Source organism: Hippichthys cyanospilos, chromosome 2, assembly GCF_059441005.1.
Source record: "Hippichthys cyanospilos isolate Australia breed blue-spotted pipefish chromosome 2, RoL_Hcya_1.0, whole genome shotgun sequence".
Lineage (NCBI taxonomy): Eukaryota > Metazoa > Chordata > Actinopteri > Syngnathiformes > Syngnathidae > Hippichthys > Hippichthys cyanospilos.
The window spans coordinates 35,566,354-35,593,285 of NC_142370.1; the positions used below are offsets into that span (position 1 = coordinate 35,566,354).

Here is a 26,932-nt window from a genome sequence, read left to right on the forward strand (position 1 = left end):
CGGCCTGTGCCGGTGATCCATTATCAGTCAGGCACGTTAGTGGAGGTGAGGAGAGCAGGGTAACGGGTCGGTCCGGGTGCGGTGCGTCGCGATCGTCGCAATGGGAAAAAAAAGCAGGCGCGAGGCATATCTTTTCACCGCAATAGATTTAATGAACGATAAACAAACCTCGGCCTCGCTTTTTGATTGAAATCCACCGAGATCAAATTGGACAGAAGCGAAAGACTTATTAAAAAGCATCGATCCCCCCTTCAATACTTTTCATCTGCGATGAGCCGCCGTTTGAGATGCCGAGCGCGTTCTCCGGAGCTCGCCTTTGGAGGAGCGCGCACATCCCCGGCGTGAGCTTCTCTTTACCCTATTGACTGGATCGGTCCGTCATGGGATCCGGATTAAAGTCTTAAGACTATCTCTAAGAAAAAAAAAAAGGCCGGGCAAGGAAAAGGGACTTGTCAGAGATTGGTTTGCCATCAAGGACTTGTTACTGTCAGGTGGAGCGATGGCTGCGGAATTGCAAATCATTTCAAAGTCACTTGAAGATCAAACATCCCTTCCTCAGTCAATATTGACGCGGAGCGGTCTTTTTATCATATGCTCCAAAACACTTACTTATGTTACCTGGGAATTCCTGGGAGCGTTCACGGCTTCTAACATAGGCAGGCGTGTGTGTTACTTACAATCGCTTGGAAAGAAAGGAAAAAAAAATCCCATTATTGTCATTATTGTCGACATGTCGGCGCTTTTATGCGCCTGTTAAGTTCTGTCGGAGTTCTGGCAGCGTCGTGTGACATTACCGCAGTGCAAACCGTCTGAGAAATCTCCTGGCGCCATCCGCTCTTTGGTTTTTATTTTCAGCAGCATTTAACATGCTGATATCTCTTCAAGATCACGCTACAAAAGGCAAAAATCAAGGGGAAACGCTTGCTTTTAGAACACAGTAAATTGCAAGGCTCAGATGGCGTAGGAAAGAGAACCCACCCCACTTACCCTTCCGACACCAAATAAGATTAGCTCAAAAAGTTACCGTTCCGACACCAAATAAGATTAGCTCAAAAAGTTGTCAAGGCGTACCTACCTAAAAGTGTGGAAAATATGCTTTATATTTTTGTACAATGTAGTTAGTTTAAAAAACTGCTACATTAGGGCTAGCGGTACGACAAGATTCATGAGTTTTATTGTCATGCATGTCATGTAAAGCATGATGATGCCATCCGGTGGACGTGATCGTGAATCGCACTCTCGTCCCCTGCGTTCCTCAAATGTGGGATAGTAAACATGATGGTATTGAGATTCTTGTTTTTATTTTTGTCTTACACTTATGTTACTGTGTTGTGTTTCAATTGCTGCGCACCGCAGACATGGTGTTAACTTTGTGTAAGTACAAAAAACAGAAAAAAGCATCAGTATGAGCGCAGACAGAAGTAGACCAGTGCCTGACGAATGACGGGGCACAAAAAAAAGGTTAACTGTCGCCTCTCGCGGCGGCGGAAAAATAGAGCGACGGACTGACCGACCCACGATTGCGATTCCGTCCGGCTGAGAAAATGACGGGCGGACGATGACGGAAAAGTGGGCGCGGCTCCGGCGAATGACGGACCGGCGAAAAAATGTAAGCCGCCCACCTCCGTCCATCGCATACATCCGATGAAACGTTCAGTTTTGCGTGACAGCTATTTAACGGTTTAAAAGCAAACAAAAAGAAAAGGCGGCCAATACGTCAGAGGAGGCATTTAGTTGTCATGTTGCAGCAATTAGGTCCGCTTAAATCAGCAGCCGGAAAGCCCTCATTGTTTAAACATCAAGCACCTCTCTCCTATTGACTCCTCGTTAACTTTATCAGGACGCCGATAGTCGTTATTGCTCGTCTTGTCTTGATTATCCTCTCGACTGTAAAATCAATCAGCCATAATCCCGTTCCTTTGTGCCGGTCAAAAGTTCACACCGTACCAGATACCGCTGGACTCGTCTCTTACGTACATATTTCATTTCACGTTTCCAAACCTTCTGAATTTTCCCGCGTCACTCACTCCACCTGTCCCCCGCCCCCGCCAAGGTCACGTAGCGCGAGCGGTCCGCCTAATAATGTTACAGATAGCGCGCACGCATCAATATAGATGAGACGGCGGACCGGACTCGGAGCCGAGGTGCGCGGCGTGCCCGGAGGACTGCCCATTTCCATATCCAAGGACATTCTATCCCAGCGTTGACCGGCAACGCGCGCGCCTGCACTTTTTAGCCGCATGCGGTATGATCCTCCTCCGTCCGACGACTCCATGGAACATCAACCCTCATTGAATAAAAGCTGCATATCGTGCATCGTGCATATCATGCATATCGTAACCGGCTCGCTCTCTGTATGATCGTAAGGGTTCCGTCCGTACAACGTTATCTTGACAGTGTTGGTCTCCTTTTTCAGTAGCCTGGCTTCTTCTACGTGGGGAATTCCGGTAGTTAATTCCTGCAGCAAAGTTTTCTGAAAGTCGCTCAAGGACTTTTTTGTAATCCCGTTAAGCAACAAAGAAACAAACAAATTGCTAGCGTAATCCCCCCGGCAGAGGTAATGAATGCGCTGTTATGATGGTTACGTGTGCTTGAAATGATCTCGGCGAGGTGGCAGACGCTTGCTTATTATGGAGGAATTATCCGGGCCGCCGCTGGGTCCTTTGCCATCCTCGTGCGCTCCTTTGGATTCCCGCCATGCGCCGCGTCTTTCTCACACTGTTGGAGGAAAGTTTGGATCATCCGGTCAAAAGTCATTTATTAGTCACGGTCTTCAGCCCTTAAATGGTGACGCCGTGGCTTTTTTTCAGTCCGCTTGTGTTTGTAGCATGCACTCCTTCTTATTCATCCCTTCTTTCTCTTGCGCAGACTACTTGAAAATGTGCCGAAGCGCTTTTCATCATCATCGCCTTCCTAATTTGCCTCCGACTTTCTTGCAGAACGTCTTTCGCTTGGCTTCATCCGTCTTTCGTCTTGCTGTCTTCAAGTGTTAAACTTGCTTTAAGCTGGACGCGTCCGCAAGCTCCGCGCGTCGAATGAGGTTATTTCGGCAACCGCGCCCCTCCCCGCCGGCCGGATTTTCTGCAACGCTTACCTTACGGAAAAACAAGGCGGACGAGCTATTGCTTATGGAAGTTCGCTGGTACAAACACCTTCATGATTGGGCTGAAAAAGACCACCGTGACCTAAATACTGTAAACAACTCCCGGTGAGGCCTTTGATCGTTTGAATCTACTGGGATTCTCTACCTCTGTTATAGAGTGGTGTTGTTTGTATGCCGTAGACTCCATTTGCTGTCTTTTGCCGCACGTTTCTTTTCACGATAGTGAATTTCAATGCTAGGCAAATCCAGAGAAAACATTGCATATTATGTTACAAGGGAATTTTTCGTGTAGCGGGACGTACGAAATAAGGAAAGGCTTCAATGCGCGACGATGCAAGACGGCCATTTTGCCAACGGAGCCTTGTAACGGCCACGGCGAGAAAAAGCTTCCAACTTTGGCAACCGATGCGCAAGTGCGGTCGCCGTACTCATTTGGCTGTTGCCGGTAAAACGCGGGAATAAAGTACTCTCCGCTAAGCTTTCCTCATTCCGATTGATTTGATGTATGCGTAGTACGTGCCGATGAGATGAATAATACGTAGCGCCCCCGCGTTGCGTGACCCCTAAAGATTGTCTGAGAGACAGCGCTCACTTGTGTGGCGCAGCAAAGCTCGGGCGCGGCTGCGGGCCAACCTCTCCTATCTGGCTTCAGAGAAAAACGGGGAGAAAAAAAAACAAAAGCCTTAGTTGATTGTGCTCGACACCGATCAAAGCAAAGGAGAATCAGGCGGGGGCGCCGGGCTAACTCCCACCCGCGCGGCCCGGCCGCCGTCCCGCGCCGTCGGCCGTAACCTCGCTCGGGGCTCAAAACGCGGCGTCGCCGAGCTCGCTCTTTCTTGTCCCGTCCCGTTGATCGGCTGTAACCGGCGGCGCCGAGGCATCAAATGCGGCGGGCCGCGCAGGGATGGCAAATAGCGCCCCCGCCCTCCCGCTCGCCCCGCTTTTCAAAGGAAGTGATAAAGGCGTGGAAATATGAAAACGCTCTTCTTCACAGGGGGCTGCCAAAGAGGCAATTTCCATCATGCCCATGTCTGTTTCCTGCAAAGATGGGAGGAAAAAAAAAAGAGGTGACTGATGTTTCTGCTCGCCGAGCGGCGGAAGAGAGTGAAGAACAAACTGTGGGGAGTATCAAATTGCTTCCCTTTCAAAAGCTCTTTATTTAATTTACTCCCAGAGGGTGTGTTTGCATAGTCGCGGGCGGCGGGAGGAATGCTGGATTAACGCCTTGTGAATGATGCGCTCACTTGAAGCTCGCCGCCTGTCCGTCCATGACGCTTAGCTTAGTCCAATGGGCAAACGTGTGCAAGCGCGTGAGCCCCGTCCGTCCGTCCGTCCGCCGGGTCCCTAGCCATATCCATCGTCCAGTCGTAAGCCATTCCGTCCGTCGGGTCGTTAGCCATATCCATCGTCCAGTCGTAAGCCCTTCCGTCCGTCCGTCCGTCCGTCCGTCCCTCCAATTTGTGCATATGCTCTCTGACTCAGTTATTCCCATGCGCATTTATGTATGCTTCCTGCGCGTTAAGAATGCGCATATACTTCCCTCTTCCCAGTTTCAATATTTTTCATAAATCTGGAAGGTTTTACGGGGGGCCGACCGACCGACCGACCGACAGTCCGTCCGTCAGTAGCAACTAGGGCTGCACAATTAATTGAATTTGAATCGCCGTCACGATATTGGCTGCCACCGTTAATTAAGCTGATCCCCGGCGATATTAACATTTCAAAACATTTCAAATCAAGCACTTTGTCATTCTACCGGCAGGGGGAAATGTTTCCCACGTTTGCATGGCAAAAACCTTTGCTTTTCTCAGCCTAATCAGTGTGAAATGGCATTGCGTTGCTCACCCGATTCCTAATATATGCAGCGCTAACTGTCAATTGAGAGCCAAAATTTGAATACATTCAGTTTGAAATGAGCAAAAATGACGACGGATCGATGAACGTTTGCTCAAAAGTCAAATAATGCGCTTGGTAGATTTTCCTTTTTTTTCATTGCTTTGCACCGGGCAAGTAAGTTCGCTGTGTTGCCCTGTTTTTGCCACGTCTCGGGTGACTTTCTTGAAATGATTATTGACTTTATTTATTTGAGTTTATTATCGTTTGTAACTATCAAGACCTGAAGCCTTGTTTATATAGTGCTTGTTAAAAAAAGGGCAATAAATAGACATGTTTGACAAACCATGATGAATAATTTCAATTTCAGCGATTTCAATATTGAGCCAAATAATTGCGGTAACTAAAAGCCGGCGTCCCGCATATTGTCCCTGCCATGCATTCGGCCGGTGTCCTCGGCGGAGAGTCGAGGCTAATTAAGATGGCGGCCGCTGGTAACGCGCACTCGGGCCGAGCGCAATGCGCTTATCTCATTGCGAAGATTCGGCGCTGTCTGGATAAGTGCAATCTGATTCAAATCATTCAATGAATTGAATTTTTTTTTCTTCCCCACTAGTGGACCTCTAGTTCTATTCTGGCTCATCGCCGCTTTTAGCGCCAACCAACCCTTGGAAATGAGCCTTGCTCTGTATTCCTTTTTCCTCCCGCTCAACTATATTTATCTTTTCTGGCCACCTCTTTGCTTGCTAATATTTGTCGTCGGTCCTGTGTAAATATTGCTCTACTCGATAAGAGGATTTCTCCCATCAGAAGCGCTCAACTTTCTTCAATATTGACTGGAGCTTATTTTATTTATAATCTAATATTGAACAACCTCAGCAGACGCGGCGATCGTCTTATCCCTTTAGTCGTACGGGATCCATATTTTTGTCTGGGTAAATATTGAGCATGTCGAGTGAAATCAAACACGGGCCGTCTTGGGACACCCGCTGACCTCGTTTTGGATTTTTTTTTTCTGATTTCATGGCAATTATTGTAACTTAATGGCTTTAGCTCTACCTCCAACCTTAAGTATCAAGCAATCTTTAAAGTGTTGTATGTTCCTTCCTGCCACGGTACGAGTTACCTACTTTATGATAACATTTCAAGGGTAAAAGTACCGGAAGCAACTTTGTGCATTGTGTTTTTCGCGGCCAAGTCCAAAAATAACTTTGCAATAAGGTGCGACAGACATATGAATGTGTGGCGATATCGGTTGCTACGCAGTTGCTAGGCTCATGTATCTACTGTCTATCACTTGCCTGTCAGTTCCAATGGCCCTTGTTGTCATACTCTACTGCTGCTCTCTGACAAATGACTAACCTTTGGGCAGTATTGCGTCCGTTTTTTGGACAAATTCTTTCACATTCTACTTTGAATAATTTAGCCAAGGGAAGGCATTTTTCTAGAAGTTTGATAACTACCGCTATACCCCAAATATAAGACGCACTTATTTTCCCCAAAAAATGAAGGCCAAAAGCCTGGGTGCGTCCTATAAACGGTTATTTAAAAATGACCTTTTTTTTTTTTCTCGACACCATTGGCACAAGCTTGCTCTGTTAGCCGCATAAGCTGAGTTTTGACATTTTTACTCTTACTTCCAATAATTACCGTAACGGGACGCACCGTCAGCGTCCATTGCAGCTAACAGTAGCGAGCGTTAGCTGAGGTTGTTGCAGCGTTCTTTTCAAGAAAAGAAGCGAGCAGGCCGAACAAACGTCCGAGCGCATCCGTGCTCACACACAGGAACTGTACGAAAATGGAGAGGATCGTGTACAAGTTTTGATATCTCCAGTTGATTCAATGAAGACTGCACCGATTAGCGCGCGCAGAAAGGTATTCCATTTGACTTGTATACAGTATTAATTGCGGACTTTGGGTATTACACACAACCGTAAACTGCACGACTTTGGGAATTTATAGTCAAATAAACTCAAGAGAAAACTACTCCTTCCGGCGCATTGTCACACAGGCGAGGCGTTTGCCGGCCGCTCGCAATGTGGGAAATCCAAAATACATTCAACACGCAACAAATGTAGAACTTACGGATACAAACACGAAGAGTTTAGAAAGGTGACATTTCTTCTGTTTTGCTATCGCGTTTACATTGTTGCCAGGGTTCTTATCACGGTATCGTAGAAAATTGCGGTATTTGACGCCAAAATTACAGGTGCGTCTTATACACGGGTGCGTGTTATATTTGGGGCATTACGGTCATCGGTTGTGCAATTTCCAACTTCATTTTCACTTCCCTGGTGTCTTTTTCAAGCGCTTTCCCTTTCGTGTCAAATGATCTCGATGTAACGATGGAGGGACTGGCCAAATAAAAGGGCGAAGCGACTGAATTTGTATTTTTATTTGCGTTTTGGAGACGAGGCCTCAAATCTCCAGTCGTTACTTTCGATCCCATCCGACAATATTTCACCGCCATTTGTATAGTTTTTGTCTTCGCCATGACAAATATCTCTCAGGATCCATGGGCTCCGCCCCCACATTCACCAGGAGCCGTCGATGCGGCTTAATAGCGGGCGCCGAAGCCATATTTCATGCACGTCCATTTCTTTTCCGTGTACTTACAGAGGCACGCGGTGATTGAAGCGAGGCCCTTAGCGATGACAGCTCCCGCCTGCGATATTAATGGAAGCCCGCGTAATTGCGCATGCCATTAAGAAAGTACAGATGCTATCAGGGAGTGCACACATCATTATTTCTCAGTGTAGCACCTCATTAATATTTGTTGTTCTTTAATTTCATCCCCAACACACACACACACACGCGCGCGGCGCCTCTCTCGGATTTCGCCAGCCGAGGGGCTGAGCCGAGGATGGCAAAAAAGATGAGTCGGGTTCACGCCGGGTAGATGATTTCCTCTGCATTCCAAGTAGGAGCTAGCGTCATTGCGCTATGCACTCAACGACTTTTTTCCAGCGCCGCAAAAGTGACTTGCGCCGTCCGTATTTTCGCGACAGTTTTCGGGGGTAATTTGCACCCAAGTTGATGTTTTCGACGCCCGGTATCAAAGGAAAAGCGTACGCTAGGAGGCTAAAATATTGCACGGGTGGTCAAAACGCGACGTCCCTTCTAAATGCGTACGGGAGGTCAAGAGGGACACCCTGCGGGTGTCTTGTCTTCCTCGCTTGCGCGGAGTTTAAGAAATGCTCTAGGTCAGGCGTGTCCAAAGCCAGTCCTGGAGGGCCGCCAAAAACGCTACACAAAGTCGGTATGTGTAGGCTTATAGGGTTCCATTGGAAGCCTTGTAAATGACATGATGTGACTTAGTTCAGCTTTGAATTCACGTTATTCAAAGACACGCGTGGTCCCTTTTGAGTTATGCGGTTATAAGTCCAACTCCCCGGCAAAAAATACGGTAGACGTCAGTCATCCAGTCGCAACTCCCGCATCATTTTGACATCACTCGGACAGAGCGAGCGGCCGTCTCTTTTGCGAGGAAGAGTGAGCGGAGGCCGTTTGGAAAAATACCGCATCCCTCCCTCCCCGACCCCGGGAGGATGAGAAACTAGGAGCGCGTCATCCCTTCGGCCGAACTCATAAAACGCCCGACGGCGGCGTTGCGTCTCGCAATCGAGTCGGGCGCCAGGAAATAAATTCCCCGGCAAAACGTATTAGAAAGGAGCCCGTTTTATCAAACGCTTTGCAAAAATCCAGCAACCTTCGGGGGCCAATTTAAAGGCCGCTGGCTTTAGAGGCAGATATTGCGCGGCATTATTCATAAGCAATAATTATATCGGCGCGCCGGAAGATGACAGTAATATCGGGAGGAGTGATGGCGACGTGTCCCAGTCAGATCCTTCACCGGGAACGCCTTCCCGCGCGGTCTAGTTAGCCGGGACGATTGCAGTCAAATGGTTGCCTCCTTGCAAATAACGGTAATGGGGGGCAGGGGGGGGCATCAAACTGTGTAGTGGCGCCAAAACTTGCAACTGTAAACAAAGCCGTAGATCACGGCTAATGCTCCCCAAGTGCCTGGCGCCCACACAAGATGCCCGGATTGCCGCGCCTCTCTCTCAGGCAGCTTGGAAATTGGACGCTGTTGAGAGTTTTTCCAGCGCGCCGGAGGAACAAGGGAGCCGCTCTCGCCATCCCGTCGCTTTTGGCGATTCCTCCAAACTCTGTTAAGATCCGGGCAAAACGGCGCAACGGACTTTGTCCTTTCGTGGGATTCCGGACTAAGACCCACTTTTGGCAATTTCATCCAGCCACAGCAAGTTATTTGGGAATATCCCCAAAGAGAGGACGTTCGTACCCGCGTGCCGAGGGGTTAAGTCCCCTCCAAACACTTCTCGGCCCGACGCAAACATGCCAAGGAGGGCTTCATCTACATCCTTTTCCTACATTAGCATAATTCCTTCCCCTCCGTCCCTTTCCGCGTCCTTGAATGCCGCTTGACCATTCAGCAAAGACGAAAAAAAAAAAAAAAGTTTTTCCCCGCTCGGTAATTCGATGAACGGGACGAGCGCCGGCTGCCCTTTGAGGGCCGCTCCCTTTTTATTTCTTAGCCTCACGCGTGCACCCCCATGATACAGCGGCCCCTGAATTTCCACTCCGTAATCACCCCTTGACCCCTCCGGCCCGATCCGATGGCGTGTCCCGCGCCTGCGACGACAGATATATGTGAGGCGTTTTCGCAAGATCGGGCCCGTCTCTGAAAAGGAAAATGGAGATCCTGCTCAGTTCCAGTTTAACGCTTAAAGCTGTTTTGCGCCGCGTTTTGTCAATTCGACTAGCTAGCTGAAATTTCATCCAGATTGTGATCACACGCACTTCTTCAGAATGGCATGACCTCTTGGTTATGCCATCCCTTGGCGAAAATACTGCCAGAATGATGTGGAAGAAAAAGAGCCCAAAATGGTGAAAATACTACACCGGGGTTCATTTCCTTGAAGATGATTTATCGTACTTGGACGGAGCTCTCGCGTCGGCAAAGTTAGCGCCGTTTGAATGTTGAGAGTTGGAATCCCTACTTTTGAGGAAAAACACGTTTAAAATTTTGGCGTTATGATGAAATAATCATTAAGGTGCAACGGATTATAAGGCGCACCTCCCATTATTGGCCTATTTGAGAAGTTTTCATGCATAGGGCGTGCCACATGAGTAGGCGCATGGAATAGAAGCTACAGTCGTGGCCGGGCTTGCAACATGCATCCACTAGATGGAGCTGCACCAAAGGGAACGCCAACAAAACGATCAGATCAATCAGTCAGAAATTTAGGAAAAAAAAAACAACATTCTTGGAAGTTGCCATCTGAAAAAAATATACCGCCTTTTGATTACATTGAATGGCTGTTGTGTTTATCGCAATATTGTTACTTTTCAGAAGTCCGTCAACTGATAATGTCATTTTCTGGCTACTCCTCCATAAGCAACCTCGTTGATGGCGTGGTGCTGACACGCTGCTGATTACACATTTGGCAAAAGATTTTTGTTGTTGTTTTTTGTGTGTGTGTGCATGTGTGTCCTCGCAGCCATGCTGATTAGCAACTCCAAATGTATTATGGTCTTAAAAAAAAATAATGAAAAATCTCTAATGTTGATTGCTAATTGAAAAATTAGGGAAGTCGATTAGAGGCTAGAGATCCAATTAAAGTCGAATTGAATGGCAAGCTGGCTCCAGACTCAATCAGTCTCTCTAATTGATCATCTCCTCAAGGTGAGAGAATGAGCCCCCCCCCCCCCCCACGCCCCCAGCGAGGTTCCAATCTAATTCCAGCTCTGCCATCTGACACGCTAATTTGGATTCAGTCACAGTCTCTTTCCAGCTTGTGAGAAGATGAAAAGAATAATAATGTTAGGTCATGAGCCGCGCGGGAAGTCGTTCAAGCCAAAGTCACCGGTGAACATCGCTCGCTCTCCGCGCTCGGTCGGGCCTTTACCGACCGAGTAAGACGGCCGTCAAAAAGAACCGCGCGTGTCTCGCCGTTGGCGGGAGTACCGCTCTCGCCGGGCTCCCGCCTTTGCATCCGTCGGGGAATGGGCGTCACACCAAGCTAGCGGGCGAAGTCCGTCCGCCAGCCGCGCCGCCGTCGGCCTTTTTCGCGGCGATCGGACTCCGTAAATCAACAGCTGATAGTTTGCCGCCTCTAACCCTAACCCTAAGTACCCGTGACTCCAAATCCGTATCTTGTTTGAAAATCATGATTACAAATTGGTCCGTAACAATGTTTTTTCAAAGCTGAAGTGCCGCATAACCGCATTAAGCGATAAATATAAAAATCCTTGTTTTAGTTCATCTTTATTTCGCGATAGGATTCCACTTCAACGTTCTCGTATGCGAGGCAAAGGGTTTTTCCAAATCAACCGCAGTGCTTGTCTCTGCCAGCAGAGGGCACTAGCTGTTACAGAAGCTTGGCCCCAAACGGTCCACAGAAGCTTCATTTCGGCATGGCTACATTATGTTGAGCGCTTGAAAGCTTGCCTTTGGCCTTCACTTTGCGTTCACTATTTTTTAGCAGTCAAATCAGCGACAGCGTCAATTGGCTGCGGCGGGCCAGATCTGGCCCCCGGGCCTTGAGTTTGAGAGCGGCGCCGTCACGCACGCGGCCGCGTGTCGGCTACCTGTAATTGCCTGTTTTTTGCAGCCTCCTGGCGACACATGCGGCAAAATGACTGATTGAGCGTCGCCGTCAGAAATCCGGGTAGATGGAAAGCAGCAATTTCATCACGCGCCGCATACTCGCTCATTCTCGTAACAGCGGATTGGAAACCTCGAACAAATCATTACGCGCATGTCTTTGAACATTGGCCGACATATCACATGAGTTGCACGATACAACGCATACAACTTTGAAGTTGAAATTTTGTTCCCATTTGGCTGAATTGGAATTGTCCTATCTATTGATTATTTTCTTAGTTTTTGTCGTGATTTTTCTTTTCGTAATCCACGTTCCACAAATCGAATCAGGGAAAAGTCAGCCGGGGAACTCAACGGAGAGCTTTCTCCCGGAGCCGGGCGGAAATGGCGCCGCGCCTCCGGGCCTCGGGACACGTGGGGAGAAGCCACTTGCCGGCCCGCGCCGTTTCAAAGTCCGCCGTCCTTCATCCCGGAGTTTGGGAAAGAGATTGCGAGATCGGCCTCCGGTTCATCCCTTCTTCTTTTATGGCCGGCCGGCGCCGCGTTCACTTAAACAAACGGGCCGTAAAAAAATTGCTTTCTGTAAAAGTCCTTTAAGAAGCCATTAGAAAATCAACAGTCATAAATTATGAGGAGCAGCGTAATGAGCTTGCCGCCGAGGAAGCCCGTAGACCGAACGAATGTCCGGAAGCGGCGGGCTGCCGCTTTATAGCGTCGCCTTCATGTTTTGTGGCGGTGAAAAAGGAGCCAATTCTTATTTGGCCGCGAACCCGAACGGCCCCCGCCCCCTTTTCGGCACGGATGGCCGCGCCTGCTTCGCAAGCTGCAGAGTGGGATGCAAACGTGGATATACTGGATGCAGAAAAGCGCGTTGCTTGCACGCCACAAACAAACATACTAAAGCAAAGAGGGGAGCCCGAGATCGCCGGAAGACCTTGGTGCCCTTTCTCCGGTCTGTTAGTATCGATAACTCTCACAAAACTTTGCTTTTTTCTTTTGCGAAAATCCCACTCAAAGGACCAAGTTATGTGAGAAAAAAATATGATTGAAAAAAAACAAACCCTAAAAGATGGCAAAAATGAGGCGCTTGAAAGCCGACGCAGCGTCAGTTGGAAAGCGAACCCCGTATTGCAATACGTCCACACCACGTACTGTATATACTTAGTATCGCGATATCTCGAGGGGATTGCCCGATCCTACTCATCGAGTAAATCCTGGCAATTCAAGCCGGACTTCCAGCGAGGGCCGGCCGGCGGCGGCTACGTACGACCACGTAAACCCCCTAACCGCGTGGCGGCTAACGACGCCGACCCCTGGCGCGGCGGCCGGCGGGCGGGAAAGTCGCATTCAGCTGGTACGCTTAGATCAATGCGGGCGTAGATGGGGGGGTCGCCAGGGGTCGCGCGTCCCTCTCCGTCTGTCGCAACGTGCTTCTTTCTTGCTAGATTAAAAAACAAATCTTAAAGGTCCTCTCTAATGGTCACAATATTGGCACGGGAAATGACCAGAAATACGTGGATGGATAAATAAATAGATAGATATTTATAGATAGACGTACCAATATTTAGCCGCCTCAACAAATTGACACTACGACACGTCTCGCACAACATGTAGATGTGTGCCGCACACGTGGGATGTTTTCTGTTTTTTTTGTTTGTTTTGTTTTCAGTTAGGGGGCTAGTTTTTGTCATAGCTTGTGAGACTTTGTTTTTTGCGTCATGCCACGCAAGCTTGACTTTAGCTATGGGCTGCGTGGCGACATCATGACAGAGGGCGCATCTGGCATACAGAAGCTGACTGGAAGCCCATTTAAGACTTTTTTTTTATTTTCCCAAATATGAGACAAAAAAGCGGGGTCCGAACGTTAGGACGGTTCCCAAATACAGTGACTTAAATTACACATATATATAATTCCACACCGTTTGAGGAAGATTGATCGGCAAAGTTTGAATGCACAGATGCCATTTTTATATTCGTACTTACAGTGATTAGCATAACAGGATGAGCTAGAGTAGTATTCAGTTGCCGGATGTCGGTTCTCATTTATAACTTCCTGCTCTGCAACTATAGAAGACGGTTTCATGAACATTTGTCAAAATTTGATCTGGCACATACACTACAAGGACAACAAGGTATTGCTGAATTTACTAAAAAAAAAAAAAAATCTTTATTAGGTGATTTAAAAACTTCTAGCTGAAAAAACGTACATTTCCAGGCCAAGAGCCAATCAGGGAAAGTACGCAAGTTTGTTCTGCATTCCCAGAATGCTCTTATCAGCAAACAAAACAAACGGACGGACGGACAGTCGGTCAGCGCTGATAAAGTGCCCTTCTCCGCACAACCTTACGGTTGAAAAACTAAAGTCAGCAGCGCTGCGTGAGTAAGGTGCGACTGTGTGTATTTTTGCCTCGCTTCTCTCGCGTCTCATCAGTTCCACACGTAATCCGCATTTCCTTCGGTGACGAGACGATCACTAATTGCTCCGCGTTCAAGCCGAGTGTGAAGGTCACCGACGGAAGCAATCAGGTGACTTAAATGAGTCATTATTGCCCGGTGTTTATTGGCTGGAGGCTCAGCCAAGCACGCCAGCTCTCCTGCCCTTTACACAAAGCGCCACGTGCCAAAATGCCATCACAAACACACACGCGCTCCATCAGCTTTTAATCACAATGACACGGAGACCCATTACTTGCCGCCGCTCTTCTTCTCTACGTGTTTACACTGTCGTCGATGCTTGGATGCTTTTCTCAATTATTAATAGCGTGGGAAATGCGCCCCCCCCCAGCTGATTCATTTCAACGTATGCTTGGCGTCGGATCGAAACCGTGACAAAACGGTACATTTTTGAGTTAGTTGTTGGATTTTGTATTTGTTGTTGATACCGTAAAGCGGCAAAAATGCCGTACAGAGGGGAGGAAAAAATGTAGTCTTCCACCTTGTAACCTAAAAAAAAAAAACGTACGGCAGGGAAGCCGTAATCCGGGGGTCCGCTGTACCAGGATATGACGCCAAAACGAAGGCTGCGTCCTCAACTCAGGCGGGTCTTATGTTTGGGGAATTACAGTAATACATAAAGGCAGCTCAAGAATGGCGGGAAAAAATCGAGCATTTTTAATGTTGACATGTTGAAATCCTTAGTTTGGAGAAAAACGCAGGAAACGTTTTAGCGCTTTCAACGGTGGGCGTGGTCCACTCACCCCTTATTTTCATACATTCGGATTTCATTTTGAACCTTTTGCTGCTGGGAAATGAAAGTCGAGTCCTTATTAACGCATGGACGGCGTCCCCGTCGCCGTCGCCGTCGCCGTCCTCCCTCTATCCCTGCCGGCCTCCCCTTTAAGAACGCGTCCGCGGCCACTGTGATAAGAGCGCGTTTTGCGGCGCCGTTCCCAATAACGTCAAACTCGTCTTTGCCGCCATCCCTGTGAATCAAAGTGAGGAAAGGTGATAAAAGTGAGCAAAGGAAACCAAATCAAACAGGGTCACACGTCACTGGAAGGCCAACAAATGGCCGGCGAAGCGGAAGTCATTTCCCCCCTTGTGTCTGGACGCGAAAAAACATCAAATGCGCTCAAAAAGCAAGTCGGCATTTTGCCTAAAGCGCAGCTAAGCGCGCGCCGAGAAATGTAGGTCTTTGCGGGACGGAGGGGGGGGTCGCTCACTTTTAATGGAAAAGGACAGTTCTTTTGTGAAAAAGCCACGTGAATCCCGGCCCACGGAGAAGCTTCTTCAATTTCCTGGATCCTATTCATTGGATTTGCTCTCTTTCTGTGACAAAACGTTTGACGGCTCCCTGTGCTTTTCAAATGGATTTGCTAGCCATTTGCTAGCCAATTTTTAGTTGTGTAAATGTTAAAAAGAAAAAAGAAAGGCACTTTATCTGTCGTGGCGAACGTCGGGCTGTGCCGTCCGCTGCCGTGGGCCGCCGCTTGCCACGGGGAGCAAATTGCCTCAGTCCGGCGAGGGAACTATCATTTGTGCATCTCCCCTTCCACTTCGGAGCCGCAAATCCCAATTTGAATTTCTATCACGCCATTTGGACTCCAAGCGAATAAAAATGAAGAAAAAAAAACATGTTGAATAAAAGAAGGGGGCGGACTGAACCGACATCAGGGTCCAGCCTTGTTCACACGCAGGAATATTACGAAAACGGAGACGCATCGCATCGAATTTGCAAAGTCTCTAGTTGATTTAATTAGAAGACAGAAATGTATTCCGTTTGACTCGATTATTAATTGCGTTTTTTTGGCGTACGCACAATCTTGTGGAACACGGATGCTGCGTCACTCGAGGCATTTGTGGCAGAAATCGGCTCCGGTTGTTGTCCAGATGTTAAAACAACTGCTTTCAGCGTATTGAGCGTGACGCCGGCGAGGCGTTCGCCGACCGCGCAAAATGTGGGAAATCGCAAACGCTCTTAATCCAAACAAAAGGAACTTTAGGGAGACTGTTGCGCTGTAGTTTTTACATTATCGCCAAACTGTTTCTTATGCGCCGTGACGTCGAAAATAGAATTGAACCTGAGAATTTAGGGCATCGTTATTGGCAGCTGCAATTTGGACCGTTTTTATTGAAACAAGCAACCCACCAATAATCTCTGATCTGATATTCAAAGCTAAAATTGGGTTATTTCAGTGTGTCATTAAATTCAAACAAAATTTTGCATCTGCAAGATGTTGTTTTCCCCTGCTGTGTCTCCGAAGGAGATAAAGTGGACGTCGGCGAGCACTGTCCTTTTGTCCCAGCCCCCCATCGCCTCGCCTCGCCTCGCCACGCCACGCCACGCCACGCCACGCCACGCCACTCCTGACTGACTGACATGATGTTCTGGCAGGTCGTTTATGAGTCATGGCGTGACCCAATGGGGAAGGGCTTTTGCAATTGCGAGTCCCCTCCCCCCGACGGTACAGGCCCACGGGCCCGGCACATGTGTGACATATAATTGATTCATTAATAATGTGAACAGATGTTTCCAGTCCACTCCGGCAGGCAGCCATATCGCCAGTTTGCTATTTTAGCGCTCGGGGCCACGCTGGCCCAATCTCATGAAATGTTTCCTCACTCGCGAGATGGGAAGGTGACACTTTTGGGGTCTTGAGTCAAATGTCGAAAGCGTTGCGCTAATTCACGAAAAATGAAAGACGGTCCGTCTTCGGCAGAGATAATGGACAGAAAGGTTCCCGTCGTCATGGAGCGGCTACCCGGAGGAAAAAGTGTCGGTCATACCGGCAATAGAAAAATGGAATCAAATGTCGTCCGTACGGCCAGGAATTTCGCCAGCGTCCGGTCCAAATCATGTATGTCTTTCCTTGCCACGCTCCGGATATCAATCAAAGTCTCAAAAGTATTGTTCTTTTTTTTTGAGTGAAGAAAAAAATAAACGTGACCTAACCCTCCGCAACAATTGGTATGAGAAAACTCGGCGGCTGTAGAAAATGGAGGGACGGATGATTCATGGTGTTAGTTTTTGCAAGAGCGCGGCTAAAGTATGCACGTAAACGTCCCGCCGCTCTCCCGCAGAGAGTGGCGCCCGCCCCGCCCCGCCCCGCTCCCACCCCGACCTCTCAGGGTTGCCATTCAAGCAGGGGAAGCGCTCACGTCTTCAGCTAATTGTTCATGCAGAGAATATCAGTGCTTTGCTCTCTAAAAAGATAATAAGCATTGTAGCAGGGAAGTGAGATGGAGAGGAAAGGCTTGAAATCTAGCGGCAAAGGGCTAATTAGCGCGTCCGGGCGGCGGCTTCCCACAGCTATCCATTAGGCTTTCCTTCAACAAAGTCGCCGCCGTTTCCATCTCGCTGTCATTGTCCAGAGCGGGGGTAATAACGCCGTGGCGGATTGATCGAGAAGGAAAGCGCGCGTGGCGAGGAATAATGGCGGCCCTCCCGCGTCTGTGCCCAAACACGCGCACGACGCAAAATTCCACATTGCGGCTTTTTTAAACGTATTATTTCTTTTTACGGAAACCGCGCGGGCTTTTCGGCAGCCCGAGGCGGCGGAGGGCGACGGGTCCGGCTCCCGGCGGGTATCAAGTCGGGGCTCCCCGCAGCCGTCGCGGCACGTCGGGGACGCCGACCCTCTGCCGGAAATGAAAGAGGAGTCTAACCAATAGTGGCCTCATACCCGCCGCTCTATGGGGGCTGCCCTCGATGTGCGCGGCCCTTGACGGTGGGGACCGGATTCCGCTTTTACTGTCTTTTGGTGGACCTCACAAGTCGAGACCTCTTTTTGAAGGTCAAGACTTGCTTTAGGGTGTACGTCTGAATCGGATTTTGCTTGAGGTGAGGGTAAGGCTTAGGGGCGGGTCATTTTCTGTGACAGTTAGGGTTGGGGGCTAGGAAATGCATTGTCAATGCGATGTCCCCGCTACGATGAATTCCCCCCTCCCCCTTGTTTTTGTCGAATTGTCGAATTCAGGTTTTACAGTCTTGTTGGGGCATCCTGGACCTGCGGGGGCCTGCGGGCACTAGGTCGGTAGATATATAGGATATATAGGATATATAGGACCGTTTTGGTGGACCTTGCATGTTTAGACTTCTTTTGGAGGGTCAAAAGTTGCTTTTAGAGTCTAGCTTTGATTAGATTGTGGTTGAGGGAAGGATTAGGCCTTCTATTGTGATGATAAATGTTAGGGTTAGGAGCATTATGTCGATGGGATGTCCCTACTATAATTTAAAAAAAAAAAAAAAAAAAACTCAGCGTGCGTGTGCATGTGTGTGTGTGTTGGGATTAGGGGCTAGGAAATGTATTATGTTAATGGGATGTCCCTACTACAATAGAAAACCTGCACGTGTCCTCTTTTTTGTGCATGCACGTGTGTGTGTGTGTGTGTCACGCGCAAATGCAATGCATTTTCCCAAAACACAACGCCGGCAATATTGTGCAACAAATCTCCCAGATAAGACCGTTCACGTCTGCGATGTTGCCACCTCGAAATGTTCTTTTATTATTATTGTTGACACAAATAATTTGTTTCCTATAAATATTCAAAACCTGTCTGGTAAAAGAAAATGCATATAAACTGTCACTTTAGAGGTTGCGCTATGTTAAAAAATGTAAATTAGCATTGTACCTCCGTTGATGTTACGGAATAAATTGTAGTGGATGTTGAAAGCATTCATTTCATTTTAATTTTGTAATGCGGTTGAATGCAAACAATCATCAGCAGCGCTTTAAGTTTATTTTTATGTATGGGGGAGACGTAAGTGCTTATTTTCTCTCTCAGGCAACAAGTAAATGTCTGAACGGATGAAGAGAAACCGCAAACGAGGGCTGTCGCAATCAAGCCCTTTAAAAATATGAACGCGCTTACGCAAACGGATACATCGACGCCGCCTGTCGTTCCTGAATTCATCCGCGTGACGTGAACGGCGCCTGAGGCTACCTACCTAACCTACTTAACTCCCTTTGTACCCAACCCCACCTACCTACCTAAAACCGCTTACCTTTTTCATCATTCTGTCTTATGGCCAAATCATTGACTCCCCTTGACCCATCGTTGCGATAGGCTATTCTATTTATTAGTTTGTCTTCTCCTTATTTCTTGTCTTGCATAAGTATGAGGTTTTAGACACCAGCCAAATTTGCCCATGCCCATTTTCTTAACCGCAATCAGCATTAGCGCGCTACCGATTACATTGTAGGGAATGGAACGCTAATACATCAGATTTGACAGTTAAAGTCACTTACGGACGATGCTTAAACAACATGAGTAAACTTGAGACCGGAGCTGTCAGTGAGATCAACAACTTCTTCGTCCTCTTCTTCTTGACTTGAATCGCCACGGACCGGTTAAGGCTTGAGATTTTTACCGTGGGCTAGCAGGGGCAAGCCGCAGCGTCCTTCCTCACTACAAAAATGTAATAAGTGGCGTCGAAAAACAAAGCTCAAGCCAAACAAAGCACAAATGAAGGAATTGTTGAAGGGTTAACCAAGTCGGCTCCAAAACATCATCATTTGGGGTGCGGTCCGGTAACAGTTGATCCGAGGACTGGTACCGGGCCGCGGACGGGCGGTTGGGGACCTCCCGGTTAGGCCTCAACGTTCTCTCAGACTTTAACGCTGATGCAGAATGGAGATAAACATTTTCTTTTTTTTTTTTCAGTAATGAAGGACACGGTTTACCTTGACTCAATATCGTTTAGTGAACTACGGGGGCTCGGCATGGACATCCGATCTGCTCCCATCTTCGATACAACAAGCAAACAACTGGAAGTAATTGAAGACGAGAAGGGGATGATGCGCCAAAGCAGAGAAAAAGTCAACATTTTGCTTTCTATTATACTAGCTAAGTGCGACACTATCAATTAGAATGTCATTATTTGTGAGTTAGCAAGCTACTGATGAGTTTTCCAAGCGGCTCGCCCTATCAACACGGCTGCCTTTATGTCACAGTTTGTTAGCGTTGCCATCACGGAGTCTGTGCCTTAACGATGTCTTGATGACAGCCTACACGTGGGCGGACACAATGATTTGCCGAGCAGCCATTATACTCTTGTCTCATTTACCATAATGGGGGACTCTTAAACCGGCGTTAGCGGCGCTGACTTGACGCATCCTTTGCGTCGTCAGGGCCTACAAACATTTTCCGCCCGCATCATTTATAAATACCGTCGTTCCCCACATAGAGGGTGCGCTCTTTCCCCCAAAATGAAGGCCAAAAGTATGGGTACGTCCTAGACAGGATAACTTAAAAAATGGATAAGCAGAGAAGCTGATAATTCCCTTTTTACGTCGGGCGCATCCTTTCTTCCAATAATTACCGTCGCGGGACGAGCTAGAGGGCGGACGTCACTTGGTGCCCGTTGCAGCTCACAGCAGTCGGTGTTAGCTGAAGTTGTTACGGCATTATTTTCAATCAAGGAAGCCAGCGGATTGAACCAATGTCTGAGTCCATCCTTGTTCACATTACTAAGACACAGAGGATCCGTTAGTACGTCTCCTGCTGATTCACTTAAGAGCGGCAACTGCTCACGCCAGTTGGAGAACACGGAAAAAGGATTCCGTTTGACTTGTTTATTTATTGCGGTCTTTTGGCATATACACGCATAATAATAGGGGTGGGACAAGATCTGGTTTTCTTTTTTTTGCCTTTTGGGCCTGCAATGTCATGAAATAACACTGGCAGAATGTGCTGCCTGTTACTCCCTTGTAGTAAAGCAGCCAAATGTTGTAAGACGGCCAGTCAATGTTTCAAAATAAAATGAACCATGTCACGGATGACACACAGGTCCTTTGTATGCTTTTATTTTGAAGTTCGTCCCTGAAATACGCTAGCGACGATGGTCTCTCCTTGATATTCTTTTGCTCCCAGTCTTTTTTTTTTTGCACTAGAGACGCCCCACCCCCAAACTACTTTATTTATGTTTTGGATGAACAATAGCATAAAAGTTCCTAAAGTCACTGCTTTGGCGTGCGCGGCCCGGCGCAGCTGTGCGCAGACCTGGCGCCGCCGCAAGCTCTCGCTAGCCGGACGGCATGCGGGTGACGCACGTTCTCCTGCCGGCCCCGCGAGCCCTCCGGTGCCGCAGCGACCGGGCCGGCGCCGCTGCGCCGCTGCGCTGCTGCTGCTGCGCTGCTGCTGCTGCGGGCCCTCGTTAGCATTATTGACAGGTGGTGCGTGAAGCCACTTGTCCTCGTGAGGACCCCGGAGGCAACTTTGCAAACTAAAGTTCGAGTCCGGAGAGCCGGTCAGCCGCGCGTCCAAAGCGATTGCAAAATCCTGTGGAAAACTAACTTCAAAATTACTAACTTCAAAACATACTGCGCCCTGCTTCCTTCCATCCGTCCAGTCTGTTCCTTCCTTCCATCACGTCTCTCCCTTATTTCGTTCGCTCGTTCTTCTCTTCGCTCCTTCCTTCCTTCCTTCCTCCCTTCCTTCCTCCCTTCGTTTATCTGTTCATTCCTTGCTTGATTCGTTCTATGTGTCAAGACATTTTGGAGATAACAAGTGAAGTGATGTCTGCCCGCGGTTGAGCCTAAGCAGGCGGCCGGTCTTAGCCGGTCTGGTCTGATCCGGTCTTCCAACGGGGAAGTTTGAGACAGCAGCCTTCTCATAGCGAATATTTTGTCACTGCAATTAGGGCATTCCTTCTCACAGCAAAGCATTTCTTCATTGCAAGCAGTTATATTGATTGTAAAGAATGTTTAATCACTATCTTTACGTTTATTTCGTCAGCCGAAGAAAACACCACAAGTCGACCAATCAAGTCTTAGTGTCTGGGTTTTTTTTTCTCTCTCTCTCGCTTCAGTATTCAGCTGTCTCGCTTCACAAGTGAATCGCTGGCCTGCAATAAGGGAACTCATTATCACGTTCCGGCAAACGGCTGGGGGAAAGAATATTCATAGCAAAAATGATAAATCCCCTGACAAGTGTCACCCATCACACCGACATCCCATATGTTTGCGCTTGTGGGGGTGGGGGGGCGCTTCTCGCAGTTGTCGTCATGTCCGGACGAAAGTGCGGAAAGCGTCTTTGGCCCGACTTGAAATTCCGAATCTCAGGTTGGCGGTCTTAGATTTAGCGTCCAAATCCACATCCGGATGTTTATGGCCGCTTTTCTTTCGGCAGGTAACGCGAAACAGATTGGGCCTCCGTAGTGCCGACGCGCGGCTGCCGACACGGCGGCGACGGCTGGCCCGCTGGCGCCCCAAGGTGGAAGAGCTTCACCCGAAGGTTTCTCGGGGTTGGGTGCCCCTTCCTTTCTTTATTTGTTTTTCTTGCAAACGAGCCTCAACGGTGACCACGCGCTAACGGGAGAGCGCCGAGCCGTCTGTGATCAGCGGAGACGAAAAGGCGTCGAACCGCTTTGAGACCTCAGACCGCAGCCGCGTCAGGTGACATCGGAAAGTCGAAGGTGAGAGAGAGCCACGATTAAAGATGACGGCGCTTCGGAAATGGACCGATTTCCAGGTCAGGGATTTCACTGGAAAAAAATTGAAACAAAAAGACTGATTAGATTGCAAAACTTTTGTTTATTATCCACGCCTACGTCTGCCTGTCTGTCTTAGCGAAATACAATAAAAGCAAAGTAAGGTTTAAGGAAATAGAAATCGAAAAGTGAAAGTGCAACGGCGCAGCACAAAATAACCATATGACGGATGGTTTTAATTAGTTTCATTGCTTTATATTGGCCCTTCTTCGAAACACAAAACACTGACAAATCCAAGAGACAAATTGATGGTGCACGTCGGGACATTGGGACGTGCATTGGGATTTGAAGCCCAGGAAGCGGAAGCTAATTAACCTGCGCGTAAGAGTTCCCCGAGATTAGATGGAGCCGTATGTTTATCGGCGCTATCGTAGGAAGTGGAGTGGGGAAAGAGGGCCAATTGATAGCCAACCAATGGACGGGAGTCATCATGATGGCGGCCCCTCCGGTACGGGAGATTGATGAAGTGTTCCGCTCCGGTCATATTGCCGTTAGTTTCGGCGGCGTCCGTCTCACTCGGACGCGGAACATAAAGGCGCGCCCTTTATTAGAGGCTCCAGCGCAAGACTGCTGAATTATTTATTCGGTTGGGCTGTTGCGCGGGTGCCAAACCCCGGGCCCGGGGGCCACGTCCGCGCACTGCTGATTTGTCTTCAGGTTTCTGGCTAAAACGCCAAACTTGCACGTTATCTTCAACTTTGAAAAATGATGGAGGGAATCAACAACCGTTTTCTCCCCCTCAATCTCTCTTTTGAACTGTTTTTACCAGACTGCATACGTCATTGCGAGAAAAAGCGAGCAAACGCGAGAAACCGCGAGAAACCGCGAGAAACCGCACGGGGCCACGTCTTTTCGCCGTCGCGAGTCGGGGGCCGCCAGCGACGCCCGGCTGCTGGCAAAAGTAATCAAAGACCGCTCGCGGAAAGAAAATGAAATAGTGACATCTTGATAGACCGCACGGGCGCAAATCAGTCAGCCTTTTTCACTTGGCGTGACGGATGACCGCCGAGGGCCCCCTCCGACCTCTCGTTGATAGATGGACGCGCCGGGCGGTGCGATAATCCCATCTTTCGATGCGCGGCCCCCGATACAATTTGTCGCGGACGGCGTTCGCATTTCGGCCGAGCCCCCGCTACAGTAATTGTTAGCTTCCTCAATTGATTGGCTCGCAAATAATGAGGCGAGGCTTGAAATAAGCCCCTCCGCCATGCACCTTTTGGACTTTACGCCTCACATAAACAAGTGAGACAATGCCGAGCGCTCTTTTGCGGTGAGGACTACCGCGTTTTTCGCAATGCAAAGCAAGAATGAATTCACACTTGTCCAAAATAACCACAAAACAATACAAGTTTAAAAATCATGTCAAGTTGTGCACTGTGTTACAGGGGCACAGAGAACCTATGAGCGTATTTTCCGCACTACTAGGCACACATGATAGCCTTCAGTTTTCTCAAAAGTTGATATAACCCGGTGCGCCTTATACGGCGCATAAAACGCGAGTTTTCATGTTTGGCCATGAAAACTATTCAACGGATTCCCTCTGCATTTCAGTTCACTCCAGCTGGGGGGGGTGGGGGGGGGGTTGCGTAAGGTGAGGCTTTGTTTTTGTCTTGTCAAGTATAATTGCAATGAAATAAGAATTGTCTTTTTTTGTTTTGTTTCTGGCACTTGGTTATTTTTTTCAGTTTTAGACTAAGCTGTAACCCGTTTAAACGCTGAGAAAAATCATTGACGGTAGTTGATTTATACTGTTTTTTTTTCTTTTATTAAAAAGAACACAGGTTTAGGTATACATACACAACGTTTATAGATAATAATATTATTTATAGTCAGCGGGGCGGGGGGGATGTTTTCTCTTTCCGATGTGGGGGGAACCACTGGTGTGACCGAATTTTTTTTTATAAATCTATCTCTGGAATTATAAGTCGAAGATACATCAGACTGTGTAAATATCTCACGTTGCAAGCTTTGGCTTAGTATAGTTCTTTGACAAAGATAGCTTTTTCGGTTCAATTTGAAAAATGCGGTAGCGGCTCGTTTGTCGTCCGGCCGACGCAAGGGGGAAATCCAAGCCGTTGTGGAGTCGCCAGGAGAAGAGAATGTCACGTCGCATCCGCGCGAGTAGTCCCTTGATCGGGAACGGCATGTGACACTAGCTGCTTCCCAACAATATTTGAGGCAAACAGGAGAATGGCGGCGAAAGGCGGAAGCCGAGCAACACTCGGAGGGCTCGTCCTTCCCGTTGAGGCCCCGTCATCTTTGTGCACTCGTCAGCTTGGCTTAGTGTCCGTCCGCACTTTGTTTGGATGGTCAGAGGCGCCGCTCTGGGCGACAACTTACTTTTTTTTTTTTTTTTTTGATAGCGGCTAAAACAGCACTGCCCGCTTTTACAGGAAGACGGATGAATCATTCTTTTGACCGGCAACTCCAGCGTTGATTCACTCATATGACTTTGTCAGAAACTTCTTCTTTCAGAAGTCAAACCTTCGCGTATTGTCAGGACTCAAGCAAAGATTGTGCGCATCTGTTTAAGGTGTCAATTTAAGTGTGGACCAGTGGACGTATATTGCGGGTTTCGGTGACGTATTACATACAGTCTCGTTTGAGCCTTTTGCATCCTAATTTTCTTTCATAACTCCAGAAAATATTCATGATCCATGGGGAGCGACTACAAGCAGAGAAAAACGTCTCCTTCCCAACAGCATTCTTTTGTCTATTGACGTACGTTAAAATGGATCGTGCTGTATGACGGGTCAAGGTCAGCGGGACGGCGCCGCGGAATTCGTGAGAGGCTGATTTTCCGCCTGCAAGCTGGATCCGTTTTGACGATTGGCATGCAGACGGATCCTAATGACCGGCGTCGCGGTGGATTTGGCACGCGCGCACCGTGTTGCTAAGAGCCGGCGGCCGCGCTCCAAACGGCGATGCCGGATCGAGACCCCTGAACGTTAACGCTCACAGACGGCTACCGCGGCTAGCCCTCCCCCGCCCCTTTTGACGCGCCGAGCTCTCCGTCACCGTGAGCGAGTGCGGCCGGGTCCCGGGCAGACACCGTGAAATGGCCGCGCCTCCGGATCGCGGCGCGGACCGCTCGGCCCTCGCCGCCCGGAGCCGCTCCATTTAGCACGGCCCATTAGCATGATGACGGCGGGCGCGCTCGCCGTTCGCCGCTTACGTTCCGGGCGCTCCGCTCCAGCGGCTCGCGAACGTCCGCGCTAATGGCCTTGGGCTCCGCGGGCCGGTAATGACTACGAGCGGGCCAAGACACGAAGGATTGATAGTTCTGATTAGATGTGCCGTCCCGGGGAATGTGATGCTTTGGATTATTGATTTGTTGGGAGCGCGATATTAATCTTGACACCAACCGCGTAGCACTCCTTTACGGACGGCGGGCATACGCTTTTCTTTTCTCCTCACTGACAGGGCGCAGCTTTTCTGCTCCAAAAAAAAAAAAAAACATCTATATATAGTGAATATAAATGTGTAGGGCTCGGTCCTTATTACGAGGCTGCCTAAATCAATAAAGTAACCTTTTCACAAGCAGAGCACGAAGGCTCGTGAATGGTAGTGCATTGTGCGCACGTACGGCACATGCGTCGCGGGGGCGCGCGCCATAACGTAAAGGTCACTACGGCTGTCGCGCCAGTGATTTATTACCCGGACGGGGGGCCGGGTGAGCCGCCGGCGTCTGACTCGGCGGCCGCGGGAGTCACGCCACGCGGCCGCATCGCATCAACGAGCTAAATCGGCTTCGCTTCACTGATGCTAGCTGACACACGACTTTGTCTCGGAGACTTGCTGTCGGAAAGCTTGCAGGTCAAGTACTGCAACAAAGGGCAAATCGTGTCGATTCAAGAAAGTGACCAAGGCATGGCGACGCCAGGCCCCAAAAGTTTACTTTGAAGTTTGGAATGCTAGACATTCTTTTCTGGACATTTGTCACCGTTAACTAGTGGACGTATAACGCAACTCCAGCTATGAATGTAGCCTCTATTCTATGCGCCTGATAATGCGGTGCGCCCGACATCTGAAAACACTTTTAAATCGGGCGGGCCGTTCGTGGAAGGCGCGCCTTATAACCCGACAGTCATGAAGTGATAGCTTGGTTGGCATTCCCTTTAGCGCAGCTCCATCTAGTGGATTTGTAACACCACTACTGTAGCTTCTAGTCTGTGCACCTTATAATGTGGTGTGCCCAGTATATGCAAACACTATTAAAATAGGCCACTCAATGTAGGTGCCCCTTGTAATCTGATGCACCGGGTCGTGGCAAAATATGGTAATAAACTGACCATATGATTGTTTTGTTGGCATTTCCTTTAGCACAGCTCCATCTAGCATAACGCAACACCAGCCACTACTGTGGCTTCTATTCTATGCACCTTAGGATGCGGTGCGCCATAAATGTGAAAACCTTTTTAACATAGTGTCAAGGAAA

At 48.6% G+C, this 26,932-nt stretch overlaps 1 long non-coding RNA gene across 2 annotated transcripts in view; it reads left to right on the plus strand.

Moving 5' to 3' along the window:
• The window catches only part of LOC148428415 (uncharacterized), a 70,791-nt gene that overhangs the window by 13,829 nt on the left and 30,030 nt on the right, over nt 1–26,932 (plus strand). The window contains exon 4 of one of the 2 annotated variants that reach the window (XR_015864745.1): nt 22,134–22,419. The exons of the other annotated variant lie outside the window; for it this stretch is intronic. This is a non-coding gene — a long non-coding RNA (uncharacterized LOC148428415). The remainder of the gene's footprint in view (nt 1–22,133; nt 22,420–26,932) is intronic. 2 annotated transcript variants of the gene reach the window in all.